We start from the raw sequence: 25946 nt of genomic DNA on the forward strand, positions 1-25946 counted from the left end.
ATAATATTATCTCTAGATGCAGAAAAAGCATTTGACAGAGTTAACTGGAAATTTTTATTCGCAACTTTACACAAATTTGGTTTCGGAAACTCTTTTATAAACTGGATAAGAATATTATACAATTCCCCAACAGCTCGTATCAGAACAAATGACCAGACATCCTCCAGCTTCTGTCTCCTGAGGGGCACCAGGCAGGGATGCCCACTCTCCCCTTCACTTTTTGCAATTTTTATCGAACCTCTAGCAGCAGCATTTAGACAGGCTACAACAATTAAGGGCATAAAATGTAAGAACATAGAACATAAAATCAGTCTCTATGCGGATGATGTGTTGCTTTTTCTGCAAAACACACAAACCAACCTCTCTGAGGTAATTACTCTAATAAACTGGTTTTCAAGAGTTTCAGATTATTCAATTAACTGGCCAAAATCTACAGTTCTCCCCATTAACTGCTCCTTCCATAATTCTTCCTCTGCCCCACTGCAATCAGGAAATATTAAATATTTAGGTATTAATGTTTCTCCTAAGCTTTCAGACTTAACTAAATTAAATCACATCCCACTTCTAAAGAAAGTAGAAGGCGATCTGACTAGATGGAAATCTTTACCCATATCACTCATGGGAAGGGTCGCCACTATAAAAATGATGATCTTGCCAAAAATAAATTACTTATTTTTGATGATCCCTAACAAACCATCACAAGATTGGTTCAGATCTCTGGATTCATATATTTCCAAATTCCTTTGGAAAGATAAACCCTCGCGTATCAGCTTAAAAACGCTACAAAGAACCAAGGATAGAGGAGGATTAGATCTGCCTAATTTTCACCAATACTTCTTAGCCAACAGGCTTCAGTTCATCTCAGAATGGTCAAAACATACCTTCCTAGATGAGCCCTGGCTAGATGTTGAACAGGCACTATGCAAGGATCTAGAGATTTCAGACCTACCATTTATTAGCTCAAACATCAAAAGACATGAATGCTTTAAAAGTATCAACATCAGCTCCTCTCTGACAGCATGGTGGGAGTTTCTAAAAATATCGGAGTCTTCACTAATCCCATGCAAACGTACTCCTATCTGGTATAACCCTGACATATTACAAAACAATAATATGATTAACTTCCCAGAATGGAGTTGTAAAGGAATTAAATACTTAGAACATATATTGGAGGGAACAGAATTGATCCCATTTGACAGACTAGTTGCACAATATGGGATCAACAAGAAATTTTTTTTAGAATATCAACAAATTAAATCCATTATAAAAAAGAAATTTAACCTCAGTGAAGTTGAATTACAAACACCACCAAGTGTGGCACATTTCCTTACTCTTAAATCCCCCAAATTATTATCTAAAATATATAGAACACTTTCTAAATTAGATGAATCAATATCCCTTCCTATTGCAAAGTGGGAAGCAGCTTTATTAGTCAGTTTAGACCAAAACTTCTGGTCTCAGGTATGCTTAAAAACTTTTAAATTGATTAAAAATCCCAGTCTGCAATTAATACAATACAAAATACTACATAGAGTACACTATACAGGTCATCGGATGTTCAAGATGGGCTTTACATCTTCCAACAACTGCTCACACTGTCAAAACAATACACCAGACAATGACATTCACGCTCTTTGGTTCTGTCCACCAGTGCAGAAGTTTTGGCACGAGATATGTGAAGACTTATCAAAGTGTCTGAAATGTAACATTCCAACTTCCCCCTTAGTGTGTTTGTTGGGCAGCTTAGATAATGTCACTTCAGAAAACAATATAGCCCATATGGTTTTCACTGCCCTATGCATAGCCAAGAAAACTGTCCTCATGAACTGGAAAAATAAAAACAATCTTAATTCTAACCAATATAGAAATTATCTATTAGATTACATTAGTTTTGATACAGCCTCGGCCACCACATCAGATCAATTGCTCTGGGCTCCTTTGATCGGCTCCATCACCTAGTGGGGGTGGGGGGGTCATAGTTTGGTCCCGCCTTCAATGTTGTGATTGGTGTGGGGGCAGGGACAGACTTAGGGCGTCGGGGGGTTCCCCGGAGGCATCTTCCTTGGGGGGCTCAACCCGGGGTAGCGGTCATGTCCGGTTGGGGGCTCTTTTCTGACCATTTCCTCGTGGCTGCGTGCAGCGGGGCTAGGGGAGGGTCTGTGATGATGGACGTGGGTTACTGACCTGGTAGCCTGTCTGCCCCTGGGTGGGTCCGGGATGGGCGTGAGGGTCTGGGGGCGCTCCATCTCTGGGCCGGGGCCCTGGCTGGGCCTCGGGGCCTTGGGTCCTGGTTTGTGTGTTGCCGGGGTTGTGGGCGGGTGGGTGCATGGGAGCCCATCCCTGGCGCAGGGTGCCGCCGGTGTGTCGAGTCGCCTGTGGGGCTCTTCAACCGGTGGGGGAGATTGTTACACCTTGCAGGAGCTTTCCTCCCCTCAGGAACTCTCTGCAGGAGGGGGAGATACAGGAGAGGTGGAGGAAGATCTCAGCCTGGGCGTCTATTGTCTCATGTAGTCTGGATGATGAGTGGATGGTGGGGTGGGTGCAGTTTTCTCTGTGGTGGGGTTGGGTGGACTGTCCCGGGCTCTGTGGGGCCGGGGGGCGCTGCTGCACTGGGCCCCGGTCTGGATGGGCCTGGGCCCCCTTTTCCCTGGCGGGTCGCGGAGTGTGGGAGTGCCTACTGGGGTCAGCGGGGGAGCTGGCCCCAGGGAGGGGTCACTGCCCCTCCCTTCCTTCCCTCCCCATCTCCAGCTGCCTCCCTCCTCCCGCTCCACCACAACCACCCACACATGCAGGGCCTTGGAGTAGGGGTATGTCACCAGGATGCAGAGGAGGCTACCCCCCCCCCCCCCCCCCGTCCCCTTCTGGCTGCCTCTGCCTCAATTTTATCCCACAACTTAGACATTCACATTACTCACACCCTCATTACACATACATATAGGATCTTGGGGGTGGGCACAATACACGGAGTCCAAGTTACCATCAGGGTGTACACCTCACCCCTGGCATCGTTGCCCACCTCTCAATTTTAAATACATGTAGACATTGAGGGCTAACAGGAGGGACTATGCGCTTACCTGCTGCTCTCTGGCAGGTAGCTCTATGCCCTCCTGGGTTTTAATTGCACCTTAGAACACACATGCGTCAACACTACTATGAGCGGGTGGAGGGAGGTTTGGAGTCTTCTCTCACCCCCGTTCTCTGCGGCCTGCTGGAGCGGGGGGGCTAGGAGGAGTTGGCCGTCCGGCTGCGGTCTGGGGTGTGGGGCCTCCTTGCTGCTGCGGAGTCGGGGCGGTCTGCCCCTTTCACATCGCAGGGAAAAGGGTAACACCACCTGGGTCTGGGTGCAGTTCCCCCCTCCAGGGGCAGGGGTACCTAGACCCGGTTTGTAGAGTACGCTTGGGGAGTGTGATCGCGTATACAGTGTCTCTTTATATTTGTCTCCACGTCGGTTGAGTGTGAAGTGCACATGAGAGCATGAGGGTGGGAATGGATGTTTGTGTCTGTGTGTGCCTGTATGTTTGTATTTATATGTCAGGTTGGGTATCAGACGCCACCTCTCTGGGGACATCTCGGGCCTTCCAAGGTTTGGAGGCCTATCTCCACCCACCACCACTTCCCCTGCCGGTGGCGGACTCCCTCAGGTGTCGGTGCGTTGGTGGTTCTTTGTATCTGGGGGTGGGCGTCCGGGTACACACCGGCTCACTCCTTGGCGGCCGCTTATTGGGGCTCGCTCGGGCCATTTCGGAGGTGGGGTGCCCCCGGCCTCTCGGCCTGGGGCTCGGTCACTCAGGCACAGCTGGCTGCCGGCGGAGCCCACGGGCGCATCACTGCAACTCCCCCTGGCTTCTGCTCCGCGGCTGCTGAATGAGCCCTCATCTGGGACTCTCCTTAGCTCTTACTGGGACAGTGGCGCAGCGGCCCCTCTGTGGGTCTTCCTTGGTCTCTTGTGTTCTGGGGGCCTCTGGATGTCTGGAGTTTTGATCTCCTCCATACCCGCTTGATACCATAAAGGACAGGGCTGTGGCTCCCCACACTCCCTAGCAGATCATTACATGGAGAAACCTTTGGAATGCAAGCATGCTGATCCACACAGGTATGCACACAGGTGTACACATGGGTATTCACAGACGCGGACTAAAGCTTTCTTGGCTGCTGCCTCAAAGCACACTGTGCGCTGTCTATCTTGCGTGCTGAACAATATCGTCTATTATTTAGTAACTATTGATATCTATGACTAGCTAGTTTATTGTGATGGTGCTTTTTTTTTCTATTATTATGTTGCTCTTTGTTGTTTGCTGTCTCCTCTGTTTGTTTGTTTTTCTCCATACAGGTGACCCAGGAGTTTTTTTTGTTGTTTGTTTTTTTTTCTCTCTTCCCCCCCCTCTCACCATCTCTTCTCCCCTTTGGTTTTCTTTCTTTCTCTCCCCCTCTTTCTTTCATTCTTTCCCCCTGTCCTATAAAAAAATAAATAAAAAATAAAAAAAAGATGACAAAGGATGAACTGAAGCTCCGCCATCACGTGATGTCACATGCTGCTGTTTCTGATGTCACTTAAGAAAAAAAAAAAAAAAAAAAAAAAAAAAGAAAACTGAGATTTTCCGTTTTCGTTTTAAAAAATAATCCCGTCCACACATAAAGGCAGAAATGAAGGAAAACGCTGCTATGAACATGCCAAAGCAGCAGGTGGAGCTAGATTCCTAACCGTGCAGAAATGTTGGCCAATCAGAAGTCTAGAAGCCTCGGTGGGAAAAAGTAAACAAAGCTGGGGCATAGAAGCAGAACCGAGTCGTATGTGTGGAGGGACGGTAACTGTGTGTATATGTAAGCATTTAAACACTGCAGAGAGTACAATTAACAGTATTGTAGAAATTCATTTCACCAGAACAATAACGTGGCGCACAGTGTGACGTCAAAAAATGCGCACACCTTTGACGCTGCGTTTTCTCCGTTTTTCTAGTCCACACGTAAATGCAAAAATGGAGTTTTCAAAAATCTTTGTTTTCAGTGACCAAAAACGCCGTTTACGTGTGGACGAAAGGTGCAAACGCATAGAAAAATCTGCGTTTTCAAAAATACCCGGGTACGTGTGGACGTAGCCTGAGCATGCACCAGTTTATTGTATTTCCAGACTTGCTTTCGGCACAATTTACAGTGCACGCTACTCTGTTTTTGTCAGACTTGAAATAGCCGAAATACCTTCACACTACAGAACTTCTATGGCTCTTCCATTCGACAATCTCTCCGGCATTGGAACCATCATCTGTTTTCTCTTCGGTCACGCTCGGTTGATTTTTCTAGTCGGCACACTCATTTTCTCCATTACCCGAGCGAGCGGTACGGTGGCTGGCTGCTTCCCAAACAAATACACATGTTGGCTTGGCACTTGTGCTGTACGTAACAAGTCACGGGACGTGACGCTGCGGCTGTGATTGGCTGTGATCTATATCTATAAATAATATATATATCAAAACTCTTTTTACAAATCCTGCTGGAATACGTCAGGTTACAGCTGCAGTCAAAGCGAGATGGAAATAATTGAACAAGCAAGCGAGCGCTCAGCTTCTCTCAGCATGCTGAGCTAATGATTAGTTGGTGTTTTTCTGCAAACAGTCTCTCACTCTGTAAACTGTGAACACACTTCGCCGATTTCACAGATTTTTATGGTAGCGACCTTTTGGAGACTTTTACTTCCAGGTGAAGAATCGGACGTCTGTATTTGCGCTGGAAGAAAATAAAATACAGGTGCATCTGGAGATCATCCTATAGGGCTTTGGAGCGTGATGTCATGTGGGTGGGCGTGGAAAGGATTTTGGCCCGATCCGCCATTTTGGAGTCTAGCGCAAGTGAAAAGGGAGCGAAGTCACACACAACAGCCATGGTTCGTATTTGCTGTGTGGTCGGCTGCAATGTTCGATCACACAACCGGCAAGAGAATAAGCTTGAAAATGGTTTATCTTTTCATTCTTTCCCAACCTGGAAGCAACACGAGGCAGCTCGTGTATCGATGTTACCAAATGAAGGTGTCTAGCCTGGAGAGCAGCTGTGAGACGAGCTGACGTGCAGTTCTCTTCCATCTCCAAATATCTGTTGGTGCTCCAGACATTTTCATTCCGGTAAGTTCTAAATATGTTCATATAATCTTTATAGCCTATTAGTTTTATTTTCTATGCCAGGGGTGCTCACACTTTTTCCGCATGTGAGCTACTTATAAAATGACCAAGTCAACATGATCTACCCACTACAAAAATCCAAAACATATACTTATTTATAAATATATTGAGGATTCTTTATATCTACAATGTATATACATGCATAACCGCAATATCCAATATTTCACAACACAATTAACAATGTAAATTTTTTGTCATTACCTGAGTTTACTCTGATGACTTGCACTGAATTGAATCAGCCAGGGATGCATAGTCCGGACAGTAGCTGCTGACGGCCAGCCTCAAACACACTTCCAAATGTTCATCAGTCATGGTGGAACGGTACTTGGACTTAATGATGTTCATGTGGGAAAATGATGACTCACATAAATAAGTGGAGCCGAATAATGCAGTCAAAGAGGCAGCACATTTCCTCATGTTGGGGTACTTTACTTCTGTGAGTAAGTTCCAGAACTGTCCATGATCTCTGGACTTCAGCTCAATGTCGGCTTGTAGTGTCAAAATCTCATCTTCCACTCCAGAAGAGTTCAGGTGAAATAGTTTTGCAATTTTTGATGCGAGTGAATCGACATCAGCATCTTCCCGAAAAGGATAGCACATGAAGGTAGCGACTGGCTTGAAAGAAAAGTCTTGAAAGCGTTTGTCAAACTCTGACAGACAATTGTCAATCTGCTCTGTGTAGCGTGCACTGTCAAGTTGCAAACAGGCCATCCCCTGCATCTCCAGCTCTGACGCCAGGTTTTGAAAGTTTATCAAATCATGGCGCTGCAGCTTTAAAGAGAGATGTTGCATCTTTCGTTTGAAAGCATTAACTGAGCTGATCATGTTGATCACTGTTTTGTCTTTTCCTTGCAGCTGTAGATTAAGGTCATTCAACATGTTTGTCAGATCGGTTAAAAATGCCAAGTCTAACAGCCACTGACCGTCATTAAGTTGCATGTATTCTGCTTGTCCAGCTACACGGAAAAACTCCTTAATCTCCGGACAGAGCTCTCGAAATCTTTGCAGGAATTTCCCTCGACTAAGCCACCTCACGTCAGTGTGTAGCAACAACTCAGAGTGGTCGCAGTCAGCCTTCTCCAGATGTGCACGAAATAACCGTCTTTGAAGAGATCTGGCGCGAATAGAACAGGCGATCTTCGTTGCAACTGTGTCACTCACGTCCGTAGATTCGTCCAACTGCAGTGAGAAACACTGGCAATCTCCGATGTCCTTCCAAAGTTGCTGGGTTAAATCCTCCGCCATGGCTTCACAGCGCCGTGTAACTGTACTTCTTCACAGCTGGAGAGCTTTGATCGAAGATGTTATTTCTGCCTTATTTTTAAAGTCTCGGAACAATGAGTCAGCTGCTTCAACGAATGCCTCTTTTACCATCTCTCCATCTTGAAAAGACTTCTTGTTTTTAATGATGATGTGACTCACCCAGAACGATGCTTCGGTGGCGGCTTTCGCTTTTGAAGTTTGTTGTGTGAAAAATGGCTGCTGTCCGGACAACTGGGATTTTAGTTCCTTCACCTTTTTCTTTCTTAGCTCGCTTTTCGGCGGGAATGTAGTGTCGTATTTTCCGTGAACAGTTCGAAAATGCCGCTCCACATTTCCCTTCTTTGGCATTGCGATGGCAGCCTGGCAGATGAGGCAAACGCACTTTGAAAATGACATCGTGAAAAAAAAGTCTTCCTCCCATTCCGTATGAAAGTGATACGTTTTTGTCTTCTTACTTGGTCCAGCTCCCTCACTCATTTTTAACCCTTTCTTAGGTTTAGAAAAAACCGAGAGCTAAAAATTGGAGTTAACTCGCTGACTAGCTTGTCAGTTTTACTACACTTCGCGCCGCTGTTTGCACATGCGCAGCGACCTAAGCGTCAGAAAAAAATCCGATGTCATCTGACTGGCTTCCCTGTATCAATCAAGTGACGGGATGGATGATAGGCTGGCATCTATTTTTTTAATGCCATGCGATCTACCAATACTACCTTTGCGATCGACTGGTCGATCGCGATCGACGTATTGAGCACCCCTGTTCTATGCGCTCTGAGCTCATAGCAAATTACAACAAACATTCTACTGAGTGATTTTGCAGAACTACCTTCTATTTATAGAGTTGCTAATTATTTGGCATTATTGCAGCAAACCAGCCTATTAAATGGATGAATCACATCGTGACTGGGTTCCAGTGCTACACAAGGGACCTGCTTCAAACATACCACCATGCCAATCAGATTACTTCTTCCATGTGAGGGTGAAGAGGTGACCCTTCTGAATAAGATGGTGAAGGTTTGCTGCGTTTTGGTGAACAGTGTGATAATAAAACCAGGGAAAAATGAAACCTGCTCCTGTTAAATACTCTTAAGTCTTGTGCTGTTAAAATTGCTGTATTTTTTCAAAAGATACAGTAAATAAAGTAATGTTAGTAGTGAGTGATATCATGTAAACACGTGATTTTGTGTAAACATTTTGTCATTTGTAAACTATAAAATCATTTTTCTTCTTTGGCTCTCAGCGAAGGCGGTCGCACTTTTCTCCTCTCCTCCTCACCCTTATCTTCCCTGCTTAGCCTCTATGTCCTTGTCTGTTTCGTGTGCATTACTTTCCCTGGAATAGACTCACACGGTCGTTCTCTAAAACCTAAAAGAGAATTATGGATTTGATTAACTGGTCTCTGAATGCTATTGACACCCTTTTCTCAACGAGAAGTCTGGGCTCGGGAGAGCCCGAGTGCCCTGGAGGGACTTTCCCTGCCGGATATACGATGGACGGGTGGCAGAACTGGAGAGTCATGTGTCTGGCGGGACTGTCGATCGAGGACGCTGAAGATATCTATCTATTCGGAACCATGATAACAGGGTTCGTGCTGATCGGAGTTGGCTTGGCCCTGGTTTATCGGAGAAATAAGAGAGCGGAACCGGCTGTTCAAACCCCCCTAAGGCTGCCCGCTGGAATTGAAGAGATGAGATGAGGCGCGACCTCTCACAACGAACATAATATGGTCAACACCTTGGAGATGCTTACAGCTGCTGTGAAGGCTCAAAGCAACAACATTGAGCGTATGGGGGGAAACATCAGAGAGAGGCCTGCTCAAAATGAGACCCTTGAGCGACAGTTGGACGACATCATGGAACGGATCACTGCAGCTTTGAGGTCTCAGAATCAAAAGAATGGCAACACCATGGAACAGAAGTTTGATACCATCATGGGGAGGATCGTGGTTCTCCAACGGGAGATCGAGAGGCCAGTGTCGGAGTGTTAGGGCAGCCAAAAATTCTCCTGGGCTGCTCGCATGGAAATTTACAAAATCAACATTGAGATTGCGGACCCCCATAACGGCGCCACCTGCAGGCCCAAGGCTGGAGCCGAACAATCACTCCCTGATAACGACTGTGTTACGGCTATTCTTCCCATCCCATGCAAGGACACCTGGATTGGCTGGAAGACTATTTACTTAGCCTGATAGGCCGAAGGACACTGTCTCAGCTAAACTATGGACACGCACACACACACACTTACACTGATAAGCACTCACTCATCCCCCCTCCCTTTCCAACGCCTTCGATGCTTGTGCCCTACCGGGGAAGATAGCAGTCAACTGGACCAGCACAGATGCTGCAGGACCGGATGCGCTGTCTACACCGGCTCTCTCTTACCCTTTACCCGCCCCTGTTGCTTGTCTCGTGTTTCTATGGTGTATTGATAGTCATGTGCTTTTGTGCTGAGGTGTTTTTTCTGTTATCAAACTGTTCTCCCACTAGGAGCTCAGTCTGAGTGGAGTTTTTTTTCTCCTCCTCTTACCTCATGTAGTGTATTTTCGTTGTTTTTTCCTATCAGCCTACCTTTCTGACATGTCTGCCCAATGTGATGTTTGTGTAAAGTTGGTCAGAAGGTTCCTTTGTGAGTGTGCATGCGCCATTAGCGTGCTGCCTGCTGTAACCCCTAATTTCCCTCGGGATGAATAAAGTATTCTGATTCTGATTCTGATAAATGCCATGGATTCTACACTGTAACTGATGTGATGTTCTATAAGGTGGTTTCAATAAAATAAAAAAAAGAGGCAAAAATTAGTTTGTTTCTTTATTCAACTTTTGAACAGTGGGACTCAGTCAGTATATATTCAGTAAATGCAAATTATTTACACGGCAGTGCACTACAGGCATAAATCTAGACCCCTAGATAAAACATTATGGGTCATTCCCACAACCCACAGCTTTACTGTGTACCAGCACAGTATCCAATAGCGGTGACAACTCCTCCAAAGTAGCAGGTGGGATTTTTCTTTTTTGAGGACGGCTCCTTTTACCTTTCAATACAGATGTTCTGTTTATGTTTTGAACAAGAGCCTTTTTTTGGGCAGCTGAAGATGCAGGTTCATCTGTAACAGTCCTTATGCCACAGATCAACATTGTTGCTTCTACATTAAACAAAAGAGCAGCGACATGGGTGCAGGTCTCTGCGACTCCGGCCATACAGCTGCAGTGGGCGACTTCAACCTTCCCTGTGATGCTCACAGTGACCCATGGCTGCGATGCTGGTTCATTCAGTCTTTGAGAGTGCAGGACCTGAAACACACACAGACAAAGTTCATTTAAAGACAAGAACTATGAGCCAAGGCCGACACAAATGTGTTTTATCTACTTTATCATAAATGTAACAAAGTGTTTAGAAAGTTAGCACATACATGTAATTTTTCATTTCTTTATGTGTCCATCTATAGAACGCTGCATGTTATAGTGTAAATCTGCCTGTTCTCTGTCAGAAACCTGCCTGCAGAAAATGAACCTAAAGTATGTAATGCAAGGATGTCATCACTTTAGAGATGGAGAAAGCATAAAGTGACAATTATGAATCACTTAATATAATAAGGAGATTCTGCAGGTCATTGATCAAAGTATAAAACTAAAATAAAATGTATTTTTAGTGACACAGGATACAAACATGGAAGCAAGATGTGTAATTAGGATTATTTATAATAAATATGAATAGTGCAATTTCTTTAACCATAAAGAATAACAATCCTTCAGGACAATGTCACATCAATGCACTGAACTCACTATGTTATCCATCTAACAGCCTCCACATGTTCTCACTGTAATTTCCCCTCATGAATGAATTTATGCTGCACTAATGTGAATGTTTGCAGGGAAATCAAACGCGTTTCACTCGCAGTACTCGAGCTGACTTACCTTTGTTTGAATGACGACTTGTACGCGCTGATTCCACAGACAAGGTCCGAAAATATGTCAGGCTACGTCAGTAGCGGTTGGTCTTCAGGGTTTCTACTCCACGGCCGTATTTCATACGGGTCCACATTTCCAATGCACGCTATTTTCTGCAAGTACCGCTGCTTCGCCTCTGGACGCAATCGGTCTCTATACAGTTCATTCTCTTTTGAGCTGCTTTTAAGCATCTTTCTTGTAGTCGTCGTTCCAACACAGTGTGTTTGTTTTGATTCGTAGACCCCAAAAACGACGCTGCGCTCCCACAATGCTTTGTGGCGTGACGTCAACTCCAAAGCCCTATGAAGTCCTATTCTACAGGCTGATTGCCCTTGTCACTACCCGATCCGTACCGGAAACCCGATCGGTACCCCGCATGCGCAAATCTTACGTCACTTCCTCTCTTTGCCAACATTGCGACATTCAATATGTTTGAATGATATGGTTAGCGCCCAGTTAGCTCCTAGCATTTCTCAGCAGCTCTGCCTCCTTTTCGACTACCAGGACATTTAAACAATGAATAATCCGTATCCGCAACAAATTTTTGCTTTTCTCCTCAACAAAAGCGTTCCCCGATTGAACAACAGCGCCGTAAAATAAGAAGAATGGTGCCTAATGACAGAGTTAATAATACAGACTTTATAATATGTCACGTGAAGATTCAGCAGCCAGATGAAGTGTTTACTGGCAATTGACAGTGATAGCGGACATTATCATCACTTTTCCAACAATCCTCTCCACACCGACAAGCATAAACACACTCGATTATCACTAAATCAAATTTAACACACGTTTGTAATGACGCTAATTCAGTTTACAATAGGGTTCATTCGCTCAGTCAGCAGGTGGCGGTGTCCTCGTACACTGGGGAGTACACTGCCATTAAACGAACAGAAGAAGAAGAAAACCCCTGCACATGCGCGGTACGGATCGGGTAGACCCGATTTGTACGGTCTGACTTTGCACATGCGCAGTAAGGATCGGGAGTCCCGATCTGTCACTATCTTTTAATTTTTTTATTTTTGTCTACATTATATTAAATGTTTCATTATCGGAATCATGTTAAGAGATACTTGTTATTTTTAACATCTTAACAGATACTCTGACCTGTAACTATCGTAAAATGCTTCGACCGGAAGTAGACACCTTTCGCACATGCGGGGTACCGATCGGGTTTCCGGTACGGATTGGGTAGTGACAAGAGCACCTGGCTGCAGCCACTGTGGAGCTCCACAGTAACCGGATACACGTGACCTCCACACTAACCGGAAACACGTGACCTCCACACTAGCCGTAAACACGCATGGATACCGTGGAAGTCATGCAAGTTGATCGCAAAGATTGGTTAAGTCTTTCTTTTACTTTTTTTGCGTTACAAAAACATTCCTCCTTATTTTAATGTTTTTTCATCGTGCTCCATGGCAGAGAAACACACAGATATGCTTTTTCCTGGGCCTGGTTTAAGTAAGAGAGCTGGATTAACGGCTTCTGTGGGCGAGAAGAAGCAAAAAACACATTTTGCATTAGAGTATGATTTATTGTTGGCGTCAGAGATGCAAAATAACGAATACTTCAATACTGTACTTAAGTAGAATTTTCTGGTATCTTTACTTTACTGCTGTACTTTTTTGTGCCTACTGTATACTTCTTTATACTTCTACTTCTCACATTTTAGCACGCGTATCTGTACTTTGTAATGCATACATTTGTAAATCAGCCCCCCGCACGCGTGCTTTGGACGCAAGATTACTTCAATATTTTGTACATAAATTATATTTTAGACCCTGTACTTCTTACTTCGACTTGACTAAAAAGTCGAGTCAGTGCTTTTTAAACAGAGGTATCTAAACTGTTAGCGTCAACACTGTAAATTTCATCACAAACAGATTTATATATTTATCAATACTTCTATTCGTCATTCTTTTCTGTACAGCTTTTTTATTGCCCAGATTTTAGTTAGCCCCTGTTCAATTGACTGTTATATGTCAATAGAAACATGTCTCACAAATTAAAGTGTCTTGTAAAATATTTGTGGGTTTTTTTCAAGAATTTTCTTCCCAAATCTATTACATGCCAACTGTAAATTGTTATTTCTGCTAAAACCTTAACTTAAATGTATATATGGTGTTTATCTGTTTCTCTCTCTGTTTTAGATGCACATATCAATCCGGAATTCGGGCTTAAAGCCAGAATTGCAGGAATGCAACACGTGTTGCAGAGGACTCTTTCACTGCCCTCTGTGCCCCACTTTCAGCCCTACTGTCAGGGCAAAGATTGAGGAGCATCTAAGTGTGCATATAAAAAAATGCTTTGCCTTTCAAAGGTATGTTTGTATTAAATATACTTTATAGTTATAAATATGCACTTTTTTTAAGCACTTCTGCAGTATCTTTGTTGACATAAAAGTTGCTGTTGATATTGTACAGTTCAGTGCATTCATCTGCAACAAAAATAGTGTTTTTATAAAATATATTTTTATTTACTTTTCACCACTTTTCTTGACATAACTTTTGTGATCCATACCATTTTGCTTTCATTATTGAGGTTGGCTTGGATGTTTTTGTTAACATGTACAATCTGATTGTTAGACAAATTGATTGCATTCTATACAACTACATTTAAATTACATCTGTTTGTTTGTTTGTTTGTTTGTTTGTTTGTTTTTTTCAGTTCAGTTCAGTTCATTTTTATTTCAAACATTTCAAACATGTGCCTTCACAATCATTACAAAATATCATTCCATTATTTGTTTGAAAAGGAGTAGGCTGAAGTATTTACTTATTTGTCCCTACCCCCTCAAGTTTTACCTCTCATTCATTTAATTTTCTTTTGTCTTAAATTAAACAAACAACATATGAAACATATGAAGTAAAACAAAACATAACATACATAAATCAAAAACAAGAAATTAGCAAGCCCCACCACAGTATAGTTTCTTTCATATGAAAAATACAGAATGTGTATATTTGCAGATACACAAGTTATGGAAAAACAACAAACCAAAAAAAAACAAAAAAACAACCAAAAAAGAACCGCAACACCATTACCAGCAACATTACCATCCTAGGTTAACCCCGTTTTCTTCATTCTTATACTTATTTAAAATTAGGTTTTTATATTTTACTTTAAACTGTTTTATGTTTTGACTGTCTTTTATTTCTTCTGTTAGACTGTTCCATAATTTAACTCCTGCAATTGAGATTGACATAGTTCTTAAAGTTGTTCTAGCACTTTGTATTTTTAAATTCCATTTCCCTCTTAAGTTATACCCACCTTCTCTTTCTATGAACAATTTACAGATTTCTTTGGGAAGCAATTTATTTCTGACTTTATACATTATTTGCGCTGTTTTAAGCTTCACCAAGTCTTGGAATTTAATAGCTTGCATTTTGACAAAGAGTGCATTTGTATGGTCCCTGTACCCTACATTATTTATTAATCTAATGGCCCTTTTCTGTATTATAGTTATTGTTTGTGTGTTACTTTTGTATGTGTTTCCCCAGACCTCTACACAGTAGCTCATATATGGCAGTAGTAAAGCACAGTATAAAATGTGCAGTGCTTTCTGATCCAACATATGCTTTGCTTTTCCCAGGACGGCAATGCCCCGTGCCAATTTCCCCCGAACATAAGTAATGTGTGGCTTCCAACAGAGCTTGTGGTCAATGATCACCCCAAGAAATTTTATTTCATTTACTCTTTCTAAATATACATTGTCAACACATATTTCTACTTCGATGTTTTTCTTTTGGTTTCCAAACAACATAAATTTGGTTTTATCGAGATTCAATGATAATTTATTTATATCAAACCACTTCTTTAATATCGTTAATTCCTGTGTGATCATTTCCAAAACCTGTGGCAATTCCCCACCTGCACACAGTATATTTGTGTCATCTGCAAATATTACAAACTTTAAAATCTCCGATACTCTGCAGATATCATTTAAGTACATAATAAACATTTTTGGACCCAGTACTGAACCTTGAGGTACTCCACAAGCTATATCCATCAAATTAGATTTATATTCATTTATTTGTACATATTGTTGCCTATTCCCTACATAGCTTTTTAACCATTCCAAAACCACTCCCCTAAACCCGTACTTTTCCAGTTTTTTTAATAGAATTTCATGATTAACAGTATCAAACGCCTTCTTTAGATCTAAGAAAACTCCGAGCGCATACCTCTTATTATCCATACATTCCGTTATCTTTTCCATTAAATCTATCAGTGCCAAAGCTGTTGATCTGTTGTTTCTGAACCCATACTGACTATCTGTCATTAATTCATATTTTTCCACAAAACTGTCAAATCTTTTTATGAAGAGTTTTTCCAGTATCTTAGAGAACTGGGAGAGTATTGACACTGGTCTATAGTTTGTAAAATGATGTCTTTCACCGGTTTTGTAAATGGGAATAACTTTAGCAACTTTCATTTTTTGTGGAAAAACTCCTTTTTGAAACGACAAGTTGAATATATATTTTAATGGTTTTACGATACCATCAATAACTGTCTTTACCGTTACCATATCAATATCATTCCAGTCTGTACTGGTTTTGTTCTTAAGTCCTCTAACCATGTCATAAATCTCTTTCTCTTCCACTGCTCTTAAAAACATTGAGCTACTATTCCTTTCAATATTTTCACCAGTGTCCCTTTCTATTCCATCAACCTTTATTTCTTCTGCCAGTTTTGGCCCTATGTTTACGAAGAATTCATTAAAGCCATTTACTATCTCCTCCATGTTATTAATACTTCTTGTCCCTTCTATAAAGTACCCAGGGTAATCATTATTCCTTGATTCATTTTTGATTATTCTGTTTAATACATTCCATATATCTCTTGTGTTATCTTTATTGTGTTCTAACCTTTTAATGTAATACTCTCTTTTACAGGATCTCATTATATTAGTTAATTTATTTTTGTAAGTTTTATACTTCATTTCAGTTTCTATTGTTCTCTTTTTTATGAATTCTCGATATAAGGTATTCTTTTTTTTGCTGGCATTTTGTAGTCCTTTTGTCATCCATGGTCTTCCTGCATAGTTGTGTTTCCTATTGATTTCAATTACTGGGCAGTTTTTATCAAGTAATGTGTTAAATGTTCTTAAAAATACTTCGTAAGCTTTATTAACTTCTGTTTGTTCATATACAATATTCCAATCTTGCTTTAAAAGTTCATTTCTAAGACAATTTAAGGTCTTCTCTGTTCTTATTCTTTTGTAAATAATCTTATGTCCATCGTTGTTCACTTTATAATGGCAATTATACGATGCAAAGACTGGTAAATGGTCACTTATATCATTGATTAACAGCCCACTTTTTATCTTTCCTTCTATTATATTTGTAAATACATTATCTAATAGAGTTGCACAATGAGATGTTATTCTGGTCGGTCTTGTTATCAGTGGAAATAAACCGATGCTGTACATGGAATCAATAAATTCTTCTGTACTCTTATTATGATTTGGATTCAATAAGTCAATATTAAAGTCCCCACAAATAAACATTCTTTTCTGATTTATATTTGTAAATAAGTCCTCCATATTATCCTTAAATATCTCAATCTTAGATCCTGGTGTTCTATATATAAAACTGACAATTAGGTTTTTCCTTTTTTCTATAATTATTTCCACTGATAAACATTCCATCACTCCATCAATAACAGTTGTCATTCTTCCCATTCTTTTGTACTTTAGGTTTTTATCAATGTAAAGTGCCACCCCACCTCCTTTCTTGTTGATCCTGTCTACATGAAGGAATTCATATCCATTTATTTTAAAGTCTTCTTCTTTTCCAGGAGTTATCCAGGTCTCCGATATGGCTATCACATTGAATGGCTGTTCAAACTGTGTTATGTAGTCTTTGATGGATTGAAAGTTTGCATATAAGCTTCGACTATTAAAGTGAACCATTGTTATACCCTGTTCTACCTTGAATTCCTTTTTAAGTTGCTCATTTGTATAATAATTGCATTCATTTGTCTTATTGTTAAAGAAATTACAATCAGGATCTATGTTGCTGTCATACATCAATGTCTTATTTTCAATATCTATATGAGTTGTTAGTTGAAAATTGTCAGACATCTGCGTTGGTTGTGCACTTGGACGGTCACATCATATTTAGCACTGCTTTGCATTTATCAGTTATATTTTTCTAGTTCAGTCATCTCTTTGATGACTAGAACCTTAGCCTGCTCTGGTGTTCCATTTAACTTAATGAATATTTTACAGTCTGACGTCCAAGTTGACTGTATTTTCTTCTGTTTTCTTAATATTCTTGCTTGTCTTGCAATGTCTGCATTTTTCTTGATTAGGTGTTCATTTAAATAAACATTTGTACCTTTTAGCTTTCTTCCTTGCTTGAGCAGTTCTTTTTTCTGTTTTCTATTAACAAAACGAATGATAATGGCAGGTATTTGATTTTTTCTCGGAAGAGGATGGCATCCCTCAATATTTTTACTGTCCATTTCTATACCTTTGCTTTTAAAGAAGGCCATTACCTGCTCTTCCAAAGAGCGTAGCTCTTGCTCGGGTGGCTCCCCTCTCTCTGCTGCTGCTACCCGTGCGTATGTCTGACGCTTGGTTTCCAGTCCTGTCACTATCACATCATTTACTCTTGAATATTGTTCCAGATCTGACACCCGTCCTTCCAGCATAGCAATCTTCTTGTCCTTTTCCTCGCTCTGCCTTCTTAGTTCTTTAATATCATCCATTAAATTGAGTATCAGTTTTTGTTGTTTTGAAATTGTTGTTATTTCTTCAGACATAAAGTTTAGGGATTTCTTTATGTCCTCCAGTTCCTCCTCATTAACGTTGCTCCTCTTAGGCGGCATCTTAACGCTCCTGGGCCTGGTGGAGCAGGAGGATCCTGGGCCTAGTGGCTGCTGGAAGAGCCTGGGCCTGGTGGCTGCTGGAAGAGCCTGGGCCTGGTGGCTGCTGCAGGATCCTTAGCTTAGATTCTTACGTATGACAGCAAATAAATCGTCAGTTTCAGCCTTCATGAAGCTTGCAAACAATAGGTAAGAAAACAACAATAATTTCCAGAACTTCAACAGATTTCTCTTACAGATAAAATGATATGCCGGTGCAGGCTGGCTTGCAGGACAACAGGACACTTTCACCGCCCTGTCTGTAAGATTACAATCATACGGCGTGGGGATATGGCAAGGCATATATTGTCTTGTCAGCATTCTTCAATGCCAAGTCAGCCACCATTATCAGGACTGCTCCCCGCTGAACTCTCCGAGGAGACCCATATTCCTCCGGCAGTACTCTTCGAGGAGCCCCATCTCCCCCCCCAAGGTTTTGTCTTCGGTATCTGAACCATTTTCTGAGTCTTTGTTAGAACATTCATATGCTCCACCCTCTGTGTTCAATAAAACTGCAGCTGATGGAAAGTCCATGAAAATGACATGCCCTCACTGTGGCCTTACTCTTCGTAGCTCTGGCAAGCTATTTGCACACTGGAGAGAGGAAGCCAAAGCTGTGCTTGAAGGACAACACGTGCCAATTTTCAGACTGAAAAAGCGCAAGTTCCAGGAAGTCAGTCAGGTCAGTATTCACTTTAAACAGTAGTGTAATTACATGGTTAGTGACATTTGAATAACTGTTGTAGCGACTTCCACAGTCGCTACAGGCCGGGGCTGGAGCCTGCCTATTTGCCTGACGCGCTGTCAACTTTACGCAATAATGCGAGAGATGGAATTGTTTGCTTGTTTATTAAAATGCTTTGAGAGTTTACAGAGTAATATCATCAGCTCCTGATTCAGACTCTTACAACGTCACAGGCTCTAATAAACGAAGCGAAACATGTAGTGCAGCGGTCAACAAAAACTACGGCTACCGAGCCCTCCTCTCTGTCAAAATCAAAACCCATGAATGACAGACTGACAACGCCCATTTATGTCACCGCTAGCACCCACGTGACTCCCATAACAACCAAACAAATAAAAACCCAGTGATCATCAAAATTCAATACATTCAATTATGGCTCCTACAACTGTTAAAAAACTGTTCTGCAACAGAGAAATAACTGTTTTCATCCCCATTTGCCTGACACAGGAGCCAGCAGTTGTTGAAGATCTGTGTCCTGCTGTGCAGTGGGTTGTCCAAAATAAGGCACTTTTCCGTGGACATGTAACAATGCCAAAATATCTGTCCTTAAATCAAGGGGACCAGCAGAGGGTCTTAAGAGACATGTCAGAGGAAGAAGACACTGGAGCAAGGGACTTGTTCCTCGTTGTTTTTCAGTTTGCAGAGGACATGGAGCTCTTTTTGAAAGCATGTGCTGATGAGCAGGGGCTAAGGGTCAGTGCTATGACATGTAATGGACAAATGAAGGCACTGGCTGTGTTTGTTTGTTTGTTTGTTTAATATGTTGTTGTTTTTTTGTTTTGTTTTTTACGTAGTACAAAATTCAAATTAAACTTATTTCAAAATGTTGTTCACTTTATTCTGTGTCCATACTTATAATAAAGGATTACAGTGTAACAGCATTAAATGTAACAGCATTTTTTTTTGAAGTTGTAATTTCAAAATAAAAAGCTTATTGTTGATATTAACAGTAAAGAATTGTAATCAATAATATTTTTATACATTTTAAACATTAACACTGGGCTCTATCCTGGCCAATTGTGGACACTTCACTTATTCTTTTTTTTGACTACTGGGCCCTATTTCAGGAAGCCGGTTTAGAAAACTCAGAGTGAAAAACGATACGCAGGGTTGAGTAACCCCGAACTGTCCAACTCGGAATATTCGGTTTCAGAAAGGCTGATAACAATTAGTTCAATCAACGCGGAGTTGCTTTAACCCCAAGTGAAGCGCGCGGACGAGGATACATAAAGCCCTGATAAGCGGAGCACAGATTAAGCGAGTCACCATGGAGACGGAGGGAAAGAAGGCGCGGTCAATGTATTTCACAGCGCTTGAGGCCAAAATTCTGATGGCAGCATATGCCGATAACATGCAAATTCCGCGGAAAAAAGTAACACAGCCACAGCTGCAAAAGAAAGGGAGCATGCATGGCAAAACATAGCCGACAGAGTCAATGCGTGAGTGTTAATATAAACATTGATCTAGGGATTTCCACCCATTTAACACGTTATTTTATCATATGTTATTTTATTTGTTATTTTATACATTTTATGTTGTGATGTGATGTGAGCGCAGGTGCAACCCAACAGGCCCCAAACGTGCCTGGCAGCAAGTAAAAATGAAATATAAAAATATAGTCCAAACAGGTAAGGTGTAATTGTATTATGAGCCATAGTGCTTGGTCTGTTTGTCCCACGTAAATCAATTGCAGTTAGAGGCTACATTAATTTTCTTTCTGTAAGCACTTTTTGAAATTATCTGAGCACATTACAAGTACACATTTGCTTACTCTGTATGCTCAAATGTGGCCCGTTATAGCCAACAGAAAAAAAGCGGAGGCCCGAAAAACAGGTGGGGGTCCTCCACCACCACCACTCACAGAGGCTGAGCAGTTGGCCCTCAGCCAAAACAGTGGGCGCCCTGTGGCCGAAGGCATCTCTGCGGGGACATCCTCTGAGTCAATAACCCCGCAAGACACAAGTGCCTACATAAGAGGTAAATTCAAAATAATACATGATGTGCATACATCCTTTCTTCACAGTCACCTTTGCAGTGCTGCTCATTCATTTGATAAACTCTTTACCATAATGAATTATTTTGTAGTGAAGTTATTTTCCTACTGATTTTGCCTTCCCTCAGTCTTGGTTGTCTTTGAGAGCATAATGACAATGAAGTGTAAGGTGATTGGTATGTTTGTTAATTGCCATTTGGTCCCTTGTAAGTTATAAGTGACCTGTATAAACCTCATATTCTATCAGTTGATGGTGGTGGTGTACTGCATCTGGTGCAGCCTCCTGTTGAGCCAGACCAACATGCAGTTGTGAGTAATACTCCACAGATTATATGAGTTTACAGTAGAACAGCAATGTTGTTAATTTCCTTACTACAGGAAAATAATGAAGAAACATTGACAGCTGTTACAGAGGAGGAAGCAACAGAGACACTTTATGAGGTTTACATCTTTTAATACTTTGTGTACAGGAAACACAGGCGACCAATAAAGCCAGTTGAACAAAAAATCTGTTTTTCCGTCTTTCAACATGTTGAGGTGATGGGTCAAAAGAAATGATTGTGACATATGGTGTCTCTGACTGTGCTTCCATCTTGTATGTCCGTGGGAGGGTCAGGATGTTCATGGTTTGGATCACTGCTGATGTTTGGTTCAGAAGGACAGTGTTCTCCTCTAATTGTGGCAATGTTGTGAAGAATCACACATGCAACAATAATGTCACATGCCCTTTCTGGGGTGACCCTGAGTCTTTGCAGGCACTGGAACCGGGCCTTAAGCATTCCGATAGTCATTTCAATTCTGGCTCTTGTCCTGCAATTAGCCAGATTATATCGCTGCTGTGGGCCCGGTTCAGGGTCAGGGTAAGGGGTAAGCTAATAGGGTAAACATGGATACCCCCTATCACCAAGCAAGTAGCCAGTGAACTCTCCTAAGACAGAAGGATACACTTCAGTTCAACTGTCCCTGAAGCAATTGGTCTTTATATATTTTAAAGTATTCTCAACTCACCATGTCCAAATTTTGTGCTCAGTGTACATTCACGGAATATTTGTGAGTCATGGACAGAGCCTGGCCACTTGGCTTCCACATTTGTGATAATGTTGGCAGCATCACATATGATCTTCACAGTGCAGAGAACACAAATTAGCATCCATCACCATGATGAAATAATTTGTTAGTTTGAAATGCTACAGGGAACTATGTACCTGTACATTAATGCTGTGGAAAGACTTCCTGTTCACATAGTCTCCTTCATTTACTAAAGGAGCAATGATTGGAATGTGAGTGCCATCTGTACAGCCAATCACGCCTGGGAACCGTGAAAATAAATGTAAAATTTAAGTAGTAGTTCAAATATCACCACATCATAAATTAAGTTTTGGTCATCCTGATACCTGCAATTTTGTGGAATCCCTCTTTGATGAATCTTGTGGGTCTGTGACCGGGGAACACCACAGATGAGTGCAGGAGACGTTTCAGTGCAATTGTAACATTCCTGACTGCCCGACAGACGGTAGCCTTGGAAACGTGCTCAGCGTCACCAATATTATACAGAAAGCTCCCGTTTGCAAAAAACCGAAGTGCAATACAAATAATATGTACAGAACTGAGAGAATGTCCGCGATGTGTCACATGCGTAATATATGGCCTGAGGATGTTATTCAAATAACTTATAGATTGTGCTGAGAAACGGTAACGTTTGCACAGAAAATCATCAGGAAATGATAAAATGTCCAAACGCGCTCTAATCACTCTCTCCCGGCGGAGAGCTCTGCGGAGGATTTGGGCTTCACGATCTACTGGCTCTTCAAGGAAGGGACACGCCATGTCTGACACTTCCTACTGTCAGGTTTCCGACAAAGGGGCGGAGACAGTCAGGGTTAGTTGAAGTAAACCTGCTAGGGGGCAGGTTAGCTTCACGGCGTGTGTCGTCATAGTGACTCACTCAGGCTTCAGCTGAACTCGCTTTGTGAAACCGAAAACCCAGAGTTTTCGTTAACTCAGGGTATACTTACTCAGTTTTTCCACTAAACCGGCTTCCTGAAACAGGGCCCTGCACTGCAGTGGACCAAAACAATGACACGGGTTTGATCTTAAGGATCTAATAGTTGTGTGTGTTGTGCATGACATTGCCACACAAATATGTATTTGCAAGATAGAGTAGAATAAATTATGACGCATGAAATATTACATAGGCTGCAGTGAATTTCTGTTGATGCAGCCTATTGAGCTTTAAGTTTCCCAGTCAAACTTAGCTTTGACGCACCTGCTAACAACACTTTTACTCTTTTACATTTCATAACAAGACACCATAGCCAAAATATTAACAAAATATATATTATTAAAAAATTCAAAGCTGCAGCACATACAGCAACAAACATCGTTAGTAAATGTGTCCTGGAGTTTATGCAGGTGCAGAAAGTGCTGCTGCTGTAAGTAAGCCTAACAGCTTACAGATCACTTATTTTTCTGGAAAGATGGTAGGAAAGGCATCACTGCTCATTTCTACAGTCTCCCAGATCTTGGAATACAATCCCTTTGTACCATGAAACCACTTCGCAGTACTATGAGTCCACTAAAACCTATAAAGAGAGTGATCCTGGAAGAAATGGGGCACACACTAGTGACCTCAACAATTGCAAGACAGCCTTTTCCCCGATGCTCAGATGGGGAATAAAAGGAAGTTTCATGAAAACATTAGGACTTTATCACCGTTTTATCTGAAAAGTTAATGGTAATATATAACCTAATTGGCTATAAAGAGTAAAAAATTTAGATACAATTTTGATTTTGATGAAAAGGACTGGTGCTATTTTAAAGAGTCACGTCGGTAAAAGTGGATAAATGTTTTAAGAAACATTTTATAGCATTTTGTGAACATACACAAAAAGTGGCCATTTTTGGCAACAAACAAGCTGAGAGAGTTTTATATTTTTGGCTCTCCTTGAACAAAAATAATAGTGCATAATAATCAATGTTGATGTTAATCAATTAGATGTCCCAGACTCTACTATTAATAATACAGCAGTCCCTCGTTTATCGCTGGTGTTACGTTCTAAAAATAACCCGCGTTAGGTGAAATCCATGAAGTAGCCAACTTTATTTTTTACAATTATTACAGATGTTAAGACTGTAAAACCCCTCACTACATGCTTTATACACTTTTCTCAGACAGGCATGAACATTTTCACACTTTTCTCTTTTGTTTAAACACTCTTAGAGTTCAAACCTTCGTAGAAACATAAGTCCAGTATTATGGAATGAAACCTAAAGGTGCATTTGAGGGTGCAAAACGTTTCGTCGGCATTGTTGTGTTTGTTTGGGAGAAAACTTCCAAACATACAGTACAGCACTTCAGAGTTACACTGCTAGCGATCGAAGATTTATGTAAATTCGACAAGCTAAACGCATTCTGTACTGTACAGCAGGAGTCCCCAACCTTTTTGCGCCACAGACCACTTTAATGTCAGACAATATTTTCAGGGAACGACCTTTAAGGTGTCGCGGATAAATACAACAAAAGAATAAAAAAAAGAAACTGTGGTATTTTGTAAATGTAATAATAAACGTGACTTGAGCTGTGTGCCAATAACAATGACAGTGACATCCTCCTCTCTGCTTCTTAACGCTATCTGGTCGCTATGGTAACGCGTAAATAGTTCTTTCAAAATAAGACACACAACTACAACCATACATTTCACACCGGAGGATCAACTCTCGCGGAACGGTACCAAAAGACTCACGGACCGGGACCGGTCCGTGGGCCTATTAGGGACCGCTCCTGTACAGGAGACACTGGACTAGATTGATTGACAATGGTCTACAGCAATCAGAACGCACAACGCGATGTACTGTAAAAAAATAAAGAAATCAGCGAAACAGCAAGTGTCACTTTTGGCCACGAACAATTTAGGGGATGGAGAATTTTTTTGAACAAACCCAGAGTGTTAAAACCCCCCACTTAAAACCATTTTTATTTCTCAGCAGCATCAATAGGGACAAAAACGCAATTTAGTTTTCGATGTCAAAGTCGATTTAACCGAAGTTACGTGTTTCCGGTTACTGTGGAGGTCACGTGTTTCCGGTTACTGTGGAGCTCCACAGTGCCTGCAGCCAGACCCTTCTCGGTAGTGACAGCCCTCCCCCACGCTTGTACCCGTGGCTTCCTGTCCTGGGGGTTGGCTCTTCTCCTGCCCTGCACCCTTTGTTCATATTCAAAGACTATTTTTCTGTATGTATTCTTACCCCATAGCAACCGCCAGATTATAATGTTGCAGACAATCACAAACTCTACAGTCTGTCTAACTCCAGTGTATACCAAGCAATCTATTATTCTTAACAGCAACAACATAAACTGAACCCACATTAAAGTTGGCTCGGTGCTTACCTTTATATGAGCCCACAAACCGAGAGAAACTCCGTGATGAAGCTGAAAGTCTTAAGAAACAGATCAGGGAGCAGAGACCCACGTGGTTCACGCTGATCTCGGCTACGATCCAGGACACAAGGGTGTGCAGATCGATGCAGAAATTAATCCCAACGTTGGCAGTGGTATATGTTCCTGTAAGTTTACTACTTTACTCCCGTTTCATGAAAAAGCAGCTCTCTGCTCGACTCCTCTCCTGCACACACACTTTGCTCCGCCTCCTTTTCCGGCTCTGCTGTGATTTGTTGCTGTGCGGTCACGTGACTAAGCAGACCAACGTAACCATGTGGGGTGTTATTTCAAAAGTAGCGCCTATCTCCTTTTCCTAAACTCTTTTTCTTGCCCTCGTTGGAAACGTCATCGTGGGAAGGAGATTTGCTAAGGACTCAGGGAAAGAGAGGACCGGTGCTGAGAATTGGAACAGCTTTAGGCTGTATCCCAATTCAGGTTCTGCAGCCCTAAAGTACGCAGCCTTAACGGTCCACAAGGGCCGCGTACTCAAAGACCGCTAAGGCCGGAAGTGCGAGGCTTG

The 25946-nt window shown here is 41.8% G+C and overlaps 1 protein-coding gene across 1 annotated transcript in view; it reads right to left on the reverse strand.

The window, feature by feature from the left end:
• Window positions 1-25848, reverse strand: part of LOC146673236 (uncharacterized) — a 35689-nt gene extending 9841 nt beyond the window's left edge. Inside the window, exon 1 of the mRNA XM_085401757.1 lies at window positions 25376-25848. The gene's annotated coding sequence lies outside the window, so the exon portion shown is untranslated. The remainder of the gene's footprint in view (window positions 1-25375) is intronic.
• Between the last annotated feature and the right edge of the window lie 98 nt (window positions 25849-25946).

This window comes from Rhamphochromis longiceps, linkage group LG3 (assembly GCF_057381845.1).
Source record: "Rhamphochromis longiceps isolate RC_006_pf linkage group LG3, R_longiceps_female_GT1.1, whole genome shotgun sequence".
In the NCBI taxonomy this organism is placed as follows: Eukaryota; Metazoa; Chordata; class Actinopteri; order Cichliformes; family Cichlidae; genus Rhamphochromis; species Rhamphochromis longiceps.